This window comes from Furipterus horrens, unplaced genomic scaffold (genome assembly GCF_987537825.1).
Source record: "Furipterus horrens unplaced genomic scaffold, mFurHor1.1.pri manual_scaffold_4, whole genome shotgun sequence".
In the NCBI taxonomy this organism is placed as follows: Eukaryota; Metazoa; Chordata; class Mammalia; order Chiroptera; family Furipteridae; genus Furipterus; species Furipterus horrens.
In genome coordinates this window covers 94,115,071-94,123,529 of record NW_028327174.1, presented here as the reverse complement: position 1 = coordinate 94,123,529, position 8,459 = coordinate 94,115,071, and the positions used below count along the sequence as shown (strand labels likewise).

The 8,459-nt window shown below is 36.1% G+C and overlaps 1 pseudogene; it reads left to right on the top strand.

The window, feature by feature from the left end:
* Positions 1-373: 373 nt before the first annotated feature.
* LOC150012458 (polypeptide N-acetylgalactosaminyltransferase 1 pseudogene) lies at positions 374-2,044 on the top strand (annotated as a pseudogene).
* Positions 2,045-8,459: the final 6,415 nt, after the last annotated feature.

Sequence of the window (8,459 nt, the reverse complement as noted above, 5' to 3'; positions counted from 1 at the left end):
GAGCGGCCTGAGCGGGTGCCTCTGCAGCCCTGGCCTGCCACTCTGCGGCACCCCGAGCGAGGGCAGCGGTGGCGACGGCAGCATGTGGAGCAGCCGGGAGTAGGGCGCCCAGCCCGTGAAGCCCGCCAGGGAGGCGGGGGCGGGAGCGGTGGGGGGAGCCGCTGGCAGTGGCCGAGAATAGCGCCCCCGCTGCAGCCCGCGGGACCACGCTGCGACCGCCCGGGCCGGCCCCCAGAAGCTCCCGCTTGCTGCCGTCGCCGCACGGACCGAGGTTATGAACGTGATTTCTGATGAAACTGGATTGGAAAATTTTTCTTGATCTTTGTATATTTATATATATATATTTTAAATATTGCATTTGACTTAAAGTGCCATGAGAAAATTTGCATATTGCAAGGTGGTCCTAGCCACCTCCTTGATTTGGGTACTCTTGGATATGTTCCTGCTGCTTTACTTCAGTGACTGCAGCAAATGTGATGAAAAAAAGGAGAGAGGACTTCCTGTTGGGGATGTTCTAGAGCCAGCACAGAAGCCTCATGAAGGTCCTGGAGAAATGGGGAAGCCAGTCATCATTCCTAAAGCGGATCAAGAAAAGATTTTGAAAGAGATGTTTAAAATCAATCAGTTCAATTTAATGGCAAGTGGGATGATTGCACTCAACAGGTCTTTACCAGATGTTAGGTTAGAAGGGTGTAAAACAAAGGTGTATCCAGATACTCTTCCTACAAGTGTGGTGATTGTTTTCCACAATGAGGCTTGGATCACACTTCTGCGAACTGTCCATAGTGTCATTAATCGCTCACCAAGACACATGCTAGAAGAAATTGTTCTAGTAGATGATGCCAGTGAAAGAGCCTTTTTCAAAAGACCTCTAGAGAGTTGCGTGAAAAAATTAAAAGTACCAGTTCATGTAATTCGAATGGAACAACGTTCTGGATTGATCAGAGCTAGATTAAAAGGAGCTTCTGTGTCTAAAGGCCAAGTGATCACTTTCTTAGATGCCCACTGTGAGTGCACAGTAGGCTGGCTGGAGCCTCTCTTAGCCAGGATCAAACCAGACAGGAAAACAGTGGTATGTCCTATCATTGATGTGATCAGTGATGATACTTTTGAGTACATGGCAGGTTCTGTTATGACCTATGGTGGATTCAACTGGAAGCTCAATTTTCGCTGGTATCCTATTCTCCAAAGAGAAATGGACAGAAGGAAAAGTGATCGGACTCTTCCTGTCAGAACACCTACAATGGCAGGAGGCCTTTTTTCAATAGACAGAGATTACTTTCAGGAAATTGCAACATATGATGCTGGAATGGATATTTGGGGAGGAGAAAACATAGAAATTTCCTTTAGAATTTGGCAGTGTGGAGGAACTTTGGAGATTGTTACTTGCTCACATGTTGGACATGTGTTTCGGAAAGCTACACCTTACACATTTCCAGGAGGCACAGGATAGATTATTAATAAAAATAACAGATGACTTGCAGAAGTGTGGATGGATGAATTCAAGAATTCTACATAATTTCTCCAGGTGTTACAAAGGTAGATTATGGAGATATAGCATCAAGAGTTGGTCTAAGACACAAACTCCAATGCAAACCTTTCTCCTGGTACCTGGAGAATATTTATCCTGATTCTCAGATTCCACGTCACTATTTCTCTTTGGGAGAGATACGAAATGTGGAAACAAATCAGTGTCTGGATAACATGGCTAGAAAAAAAAAAAGTTGGAATTTTTAACTGTCATGGTATGGGAGGTAATCAGGTTTTCTCTTACACTGCCAACAAAGAAATCAGAACAGATGACCTTTGTTTGGATGTCTCCAAACTTAATGACCCAGTCACAATGCTCAAATGCCATCACCTAAAAGGCAACCAGCTTTGGGAGTATGATCCCGTGAAATTAACCCTGCAGCATGTGAACAGTAATCAGTGCCTGGATAAAGCTACGGAATAGGATAGCCAGGTGCCCAGCATTAGAGACTGCAGTGGAAGCCGGTAACAGCAGTGGCTTCTTCGAAACGTCACCCTTCCAGAAATATTCTGAGATCAAATTTACACAAAAAAGAAATATTAAGAAGAATTGACTGGGCTACCTCAGCACACATTTCTGCCGCATTCTTAAGTAGCAAAAAAAGGAAAAGTGCTTCCTCCTGCAGGATGTAAGGTTTATCAGCCATTAAAACTTAGACTGACGGCTCACTAGACGTGAACCAGCCTTCCTGCCCAAGGACAAGCAACTACAATGTAGCAGACTGTGCACACTGGTGTTTACAAGATTGAAAGAGACTTTCATTAAGAATCATTGTAAAGAATATTCAGACAATGAAACAGTCAACATAAAGTGCATTCCAGAACGCCGTACCTTTTAGGGTTTGCTTGCACATCAGCTGGACATGTTGTCATAATGAAGAGATTTCTAAGATTTTTTTTTTTCCGATTAGAACTGGTAGCCAGTGTATTAAATATTGATATAAAGATATATGAAAAAGACTGGAACCAGATTCAGAATCATGAAAGCAACATTTTTACAATTAAAAACTATATAAAACAGCGTTTCAAGGAAATTAAAACAGAATTATGAGAAGTTAAAAAAAATATAGGGACATTATGAAAATATTTCTGAAATATTTATACCATGCAAAGGGAAATTTATATTAGCATACTGAAAACTCTAAGTTGTTCAACAGTAGATAACTTTTCAACTTTGTAATTTAACATTACCTAGTGCGGTGATTAATTTTATGTTTCAACTTGACTGGCCACAGGGCACCCAGGCATTTAGTGAAATGTCATTCTAGGTGTGTTCGTGAGGATGTTGTGGTTGAGATTAACATTTGAGATTAACATGTGTGATGAGATTAACAGATTTCCCCCACTAATGTGGAGGGACCTATTACAATTGGTTAAAGGCCTGAATAGAAAGAACAGAGAGGCTAACCCTCCTGCTAAAAGACTATCATTTCTTTTTTTTCCTGCCTTCATTTGTGAGCTGAAACCTCAGCGCCTTCTAGGTCTTAAAAACACTGGCCTTCCAACTGGCGCTACACCACTGGCTCTCCTGAGTGTCCAGCTTCCCAACTGCAGCTGTAGGGACTGGCAAATCTATAATTTCCTGAGCCAATTCCTTATAATAACTAATAGCATATCAAGAGGTGGAGAAAGAGAAACAAAAAGGAGAGAGACGTTCTATTGGTTTTGTTTCTCAAGAAATCCCTGACTAATAAACCTAGTTATACTCTGAAAATTTGATTTTTTTCTTTTGGTATATCAAATAATACTCAACACTGCTAAATATACAAATTAAAAACATTTTTTTTTTACTGACAAAGATTTCTGAGAACTTTGAAAACCACAATTTTTATTTATAACAAGTCTAAAATACACAGAAATCAAAATGTAATTTAATACATATCATACTGTAGAAGGATTTTAAAAGTAAATAACACAAATTTTCTTTATTTATCTAGGGGCAAGATAAGGGGCAGAATTTTAAAATAGCAAACAATAAAAAAATACTAAAATAAATATGAATGAACTAACAAAGGTAGAAACAGCACTGGTGACCTTGAATGTAATCTTTCATTTTACAAGAGAGGCAGTGACTATGCAGCAAAAATACATCTCACATCTATGCGTCTGTTTGTTTCTATTTTTTATGTAACTAATATGTTCTGTACAAGTGCTTTAGGAAAGAAAGAAAACTAACACCAAAGACTGAGTTTCTGGTATACATATATATAATATGTATATTATGATTGACCCTGACACTACTTATATTTCTTATATAAAAGCTTATTTGTATAAAAACTTAAAATTTAATATTTTTCTAAAATTTTAAATTATGCAGGAAGAAATCATAGACAGCAAAACATAAGAGAAAAATAGCGTTATTTAAAAAATACATAATTATCAATCTAAAAACCTAAAGAAATCATTAAAATTAACTTGATAAATAAGTAGTGACCTAAATTGTCTGAATAAAATATAATGTACAAAGAAAAACTTAAAAAAAAATTACATTCACCACAGCTCCAAAATCCAAATGTTAACTAAAATTAATTTAGTAAATATGTTGGACTTACCTGAAAAGAAGTATAACATCACTGAAAACTATTAAAAGAAAAAGAAATTGCATTTTAAAAACATGGTAAACAAATTTGCTAGATTTGTTCCACTTACTTGCTATCAAAAATATGTAAAAGTTATGTAACATGATATAGTCAGAAAGGAGTTGCTTCTTGGCAGGGCTGGGGGTGGATCTGAATTGATTGTAAGTGAGCTAGAGGAATATTTTCAGATAATGGACATGCTCTATATTTTGAATGGGATGGAGCTTGCAAGGGTTCTCTTGCCGGACCATGTCAAGCTAAATACGTAAGGGTTGAACATTTTATTGTATTTAAATTGTTTCTCAGTAAAAACTTAAACGCTAATATGTAAAATAATTCTCAGAAGATGTTCACAACAATGTTCAAAAAAGGTGAAGACTACCTGTAAATGGCATACCAAGAGTAAGGGAGAATTGAGAGACATGTGACCCACCAAGGGGGAATGTCTTATTAATAATATATATTTTTTATTAATAATATATTTTTTGCCCTGGCTGCTGTGGCTCAGTGGATTGAGTGTCGGCCTGTGAGCCAAGTGTCGCTGGTTCGATTCCCAGTCAGGACACATGACTAGGTTGCAAGTCAGGTCCCCAGTTGGGGGCACAAGTGAGAGGCAACCACACAGTGATGTTTCTCTCCCTCTCTTTCTCCTTCCCCCTCTCTCTAATAAAATAAAGAAATGAATAAATTATTATATATATATTTTAATTTTTAGTGTATGGTGATTACAAAAAGGAAGGCAAACTGACTATAGTTAGTTATATCATTATTGTTATATGTATACAGACAAGGCAACCTCTTCTTGCCTGCACCTGGGTTAAAGCACAATACAGACTGGGAACTTTCCCACACTTGAATGGAAATTGTTGTATAACTTAAAAAAAAAAATTAGCCTGAAGAAGTACTACATGAGAAGAGTGACAATAGGAGGAGATAGAACAGAAACTGATTTAATAAGTCAAAGAGCAGAGGAAGCAGCAGAAATATTCCAAAAATACTAATAAAGTCTATAAAACCCAAACTGATATTCATTGAGAAGGTCTAGGGAGTTCTGCCTCCATTGGCATGGCAGAGTCTCTGCCAACCTGAAGTAGGTACTCAAGCAAACAAGGAGACAGAAATGCTTGGAACTCCAATGACTGTAAATGCCAGATATACTCTAAGAAGATGTGGTTATCAAACATTTCTAGGAAAGTTTCCTTTAAAACAAATCCTGTTTTAAAGCCAATAGAATTTGATGAAATTTTCTCCTTGTTAAAGACATGTCAACATTAATTATAGCTCTTACTAGTGGTCTTCTGACTGCTTTAAGTGGAGAAGAAAATAGCACTTGTTCAAGTACAAACCTGGTTCAGCTACTTAAAGAGCTTTCTAGATTTTGTTTTCTTCCCACATATACTTAACCTTTCAACCTTGTTTTTCTGACTGCATTCTCCTTTCCTTGTAAATTTAAAAGGCCTAAGAAAAATCCAATTACTAGATTTTGGATGGTAGGAATTGACACAGGAGGGAAGGAGAACAGAATAAAGTTCAGGAATATCCTTTTCTTTTTCTCCCTGGTTTACATCCCATTTCCCCAAATCTGAGAAAAATTACAGATCAGTTCACAGAACTTATCCACATGCTCTTCCATTTTTGGTGGCCCTCTTTTCCTGGCAGCTATTATTGCCCCTGGTATATTTTTAACCAGAACACAAGTTGTTTGTTTGCAATGGGATCAATTTTTGTCCCCTTTTACTAATCCTTACTTCAAGCTTTGTATCCTAACAACAACAGCAAATCGTAAAAGATTATGAGGAAAAGAAAAGAAAAGATAGGGTAGTAGAGACTCACACAGCCCAGATTCACTATTTTCTTCAGGAGAAATAAAGCAATTGAATTTTCAAATGGGGCATGAAGGCCCTGAGAATTCTAAACTTAATCAGTGCTTATTACTATACCTTTTCTAAGAATGGCAGAATAAGAAGAGATCTTAGAACAGAAAAAAAAGTTATAAAATATTACTTCATATACTTATGTATTTTTTTACTTTCCTAAACACAAAAACATTACATATTGTTCACCATGTTATTCTAAACAACTCTCATTTTCTTTTCCAGTTGAAGATTGAGTAATTATGAATAATATTATTTATATTAGCTTCCTGTGGGTGTTGTAACAAATCACCACAAACATAAATTAATTCTCTCACACTTATGGAGTCCAGAAGACTAAAATCAATTTCTCTGGGCCAAAATCAAGATGTTGGCCATGCTATACTCATTCTGAAAGCTTTAGGAGAGAATTTGTTCCTTCATATTATGGCATTACTTAGCTTGTGGCTGCATTACTATAATCAACTTCACTGATCACACTGACTTCTATGTCTGTCAAATCTCTCTCTGCCTCCCTCTAATAAAGATATCTGTGATTGTAATTAGGGTCCACTGGGATGAACCAAGATAATCTCCCCATCTCATAATTCTTAATCCCATTTTTTGCCGTATATGGTAATATTGATGGGATACAGGGATTACGACATAAATATCATTAGGAGCCATTATGCAGCTCACCTCAACCATATTTTTTAAAGTTTACATTGATTAAAAAAAACTACAAGTAGGAGCAATGGAGACAAATAGATTCAAGAGCAATGAATAGTATTTTAGACAACATGATTAAGTTCAATTCATCAAACATTTTAAAAAGTAGTATGTTTTATTTATACTTTAATAAATTATTAATTAGTGAATTATTAATGTTACTATAAGGGATAAAAGTGAGTTCCCCTTTGTTCAATGATAAATGTAGGATTCTGGTTAATAGCATCACATATAAAACCATAAATCTAAAAATAAGCCTTATTAAATTCAAATTTACAATTATCAGTATCAGGAATAATGCATTAACTATAATTTTAACAATTCAACCAAACATTTTTTAAAACAATTAAATAACATTTCACCAATCCAGTCTTTACCTAAATATATAGTAACACATTTTTAATTGGACTATAATATAAAAATATTTAAATGTGAATTAGACTGAGAATATAATGAAACTTTGAATCTAAAATGGAATATCATCACAAACTACTGGCATTATGCCCAATCCATTTGAAAAATATTTTAAAGTAACCAGTGGCTATGATTTTTCATTTCAGGAGAAACACTTTCTTCCAATTTCTTAATCTTTGATCTCTACAAAGTAACATAATCAGAAATATTATGAAGTTATAGAATATAATATGAGTTTTTATGAAGAAAATATAGTGAGTTTTAAGATATATCACATTCTATAGTGTGTTAGAATCATTTTTCATTTTTAGTGAATACTAAGGGAAAGTTAATAGATAAGGGTTATATATAGTCTGTCTATGTAATCACCATATTTTAGAGTTAAATGATAGAGGAAGTGCTGTTACATATTAACTAATTTGATTAGCTCTTGGTTAAAACTAAAAAAATATTTTTGTAAAACTGTTCTCTACACCATGCATGTAGTATGGGATAAAATCCGTAAGCTTAGACCTATGAGGTTTAGATCAAGAAATTAGCTTACCTTTTTTTTAAAAAAATATGCTCTACTGATTATGCTGTTATAGTTGCCCCAATTTCTTTTCCTGTTGTTTCCCTCCACCCAGTGACATCCCTCCCTCCAGTTGTCTGCCTCCCCTTAGTCCATGACCATTGGTCATGCATATAGTTCCTCTCAACATCTTCCTGTCTACTCCACTCCCTCCTACTATGCTTCCTAATTCCTGCACCATCTCCCTCCCTTTCCCCCTTCCCCCTCCCTGCTGACCTCTCCACATAATGTTCCCCATACCTATAATTATTTTCCCAATCTCATTGCCTACTTAATTTGCCTTTGTTTCAGTTCCCTAGCTTCTGTTGTTGGTTGTTGTGATACAGTTTTCATTTTAATGTTCATAGTTTTGATCCTTTCTCCTAAATAAGTCCCTTTAACATCTCATATAACAGTGGTTTGGATCTGCTAAACTCCTTCAGTTTTACTTTGTTCTGGAAGCACTTTCTCTGCCCTTCTATTCTGAATGACAGCTTCGCTGAATAGAGTATTCATGGTTGTAGGTTTTTGCTTTGCATTACTTTGAATATTTCTTGCCAGTCCCTTCTTACCTGCAGAGTTTCTTTTGAGAAATCAGCTGACTGTCTTATTGGGATGCTTTTGTATGTAATTCTCTTCTTCTCTCTCGCTGCTTTTAAGATTTTCTCTTTAGCTTTAATTTTTGACATTTTGATTATAATGTATCTTCGTGTGGTTCTCCCTGGGTCCAGTTTTTTTGGAACTCTTTGTGTTTCCTGGACCTGTAAGTCTATTTCCTTCCCCAAGTTAGAGAAGTCCTGCTTC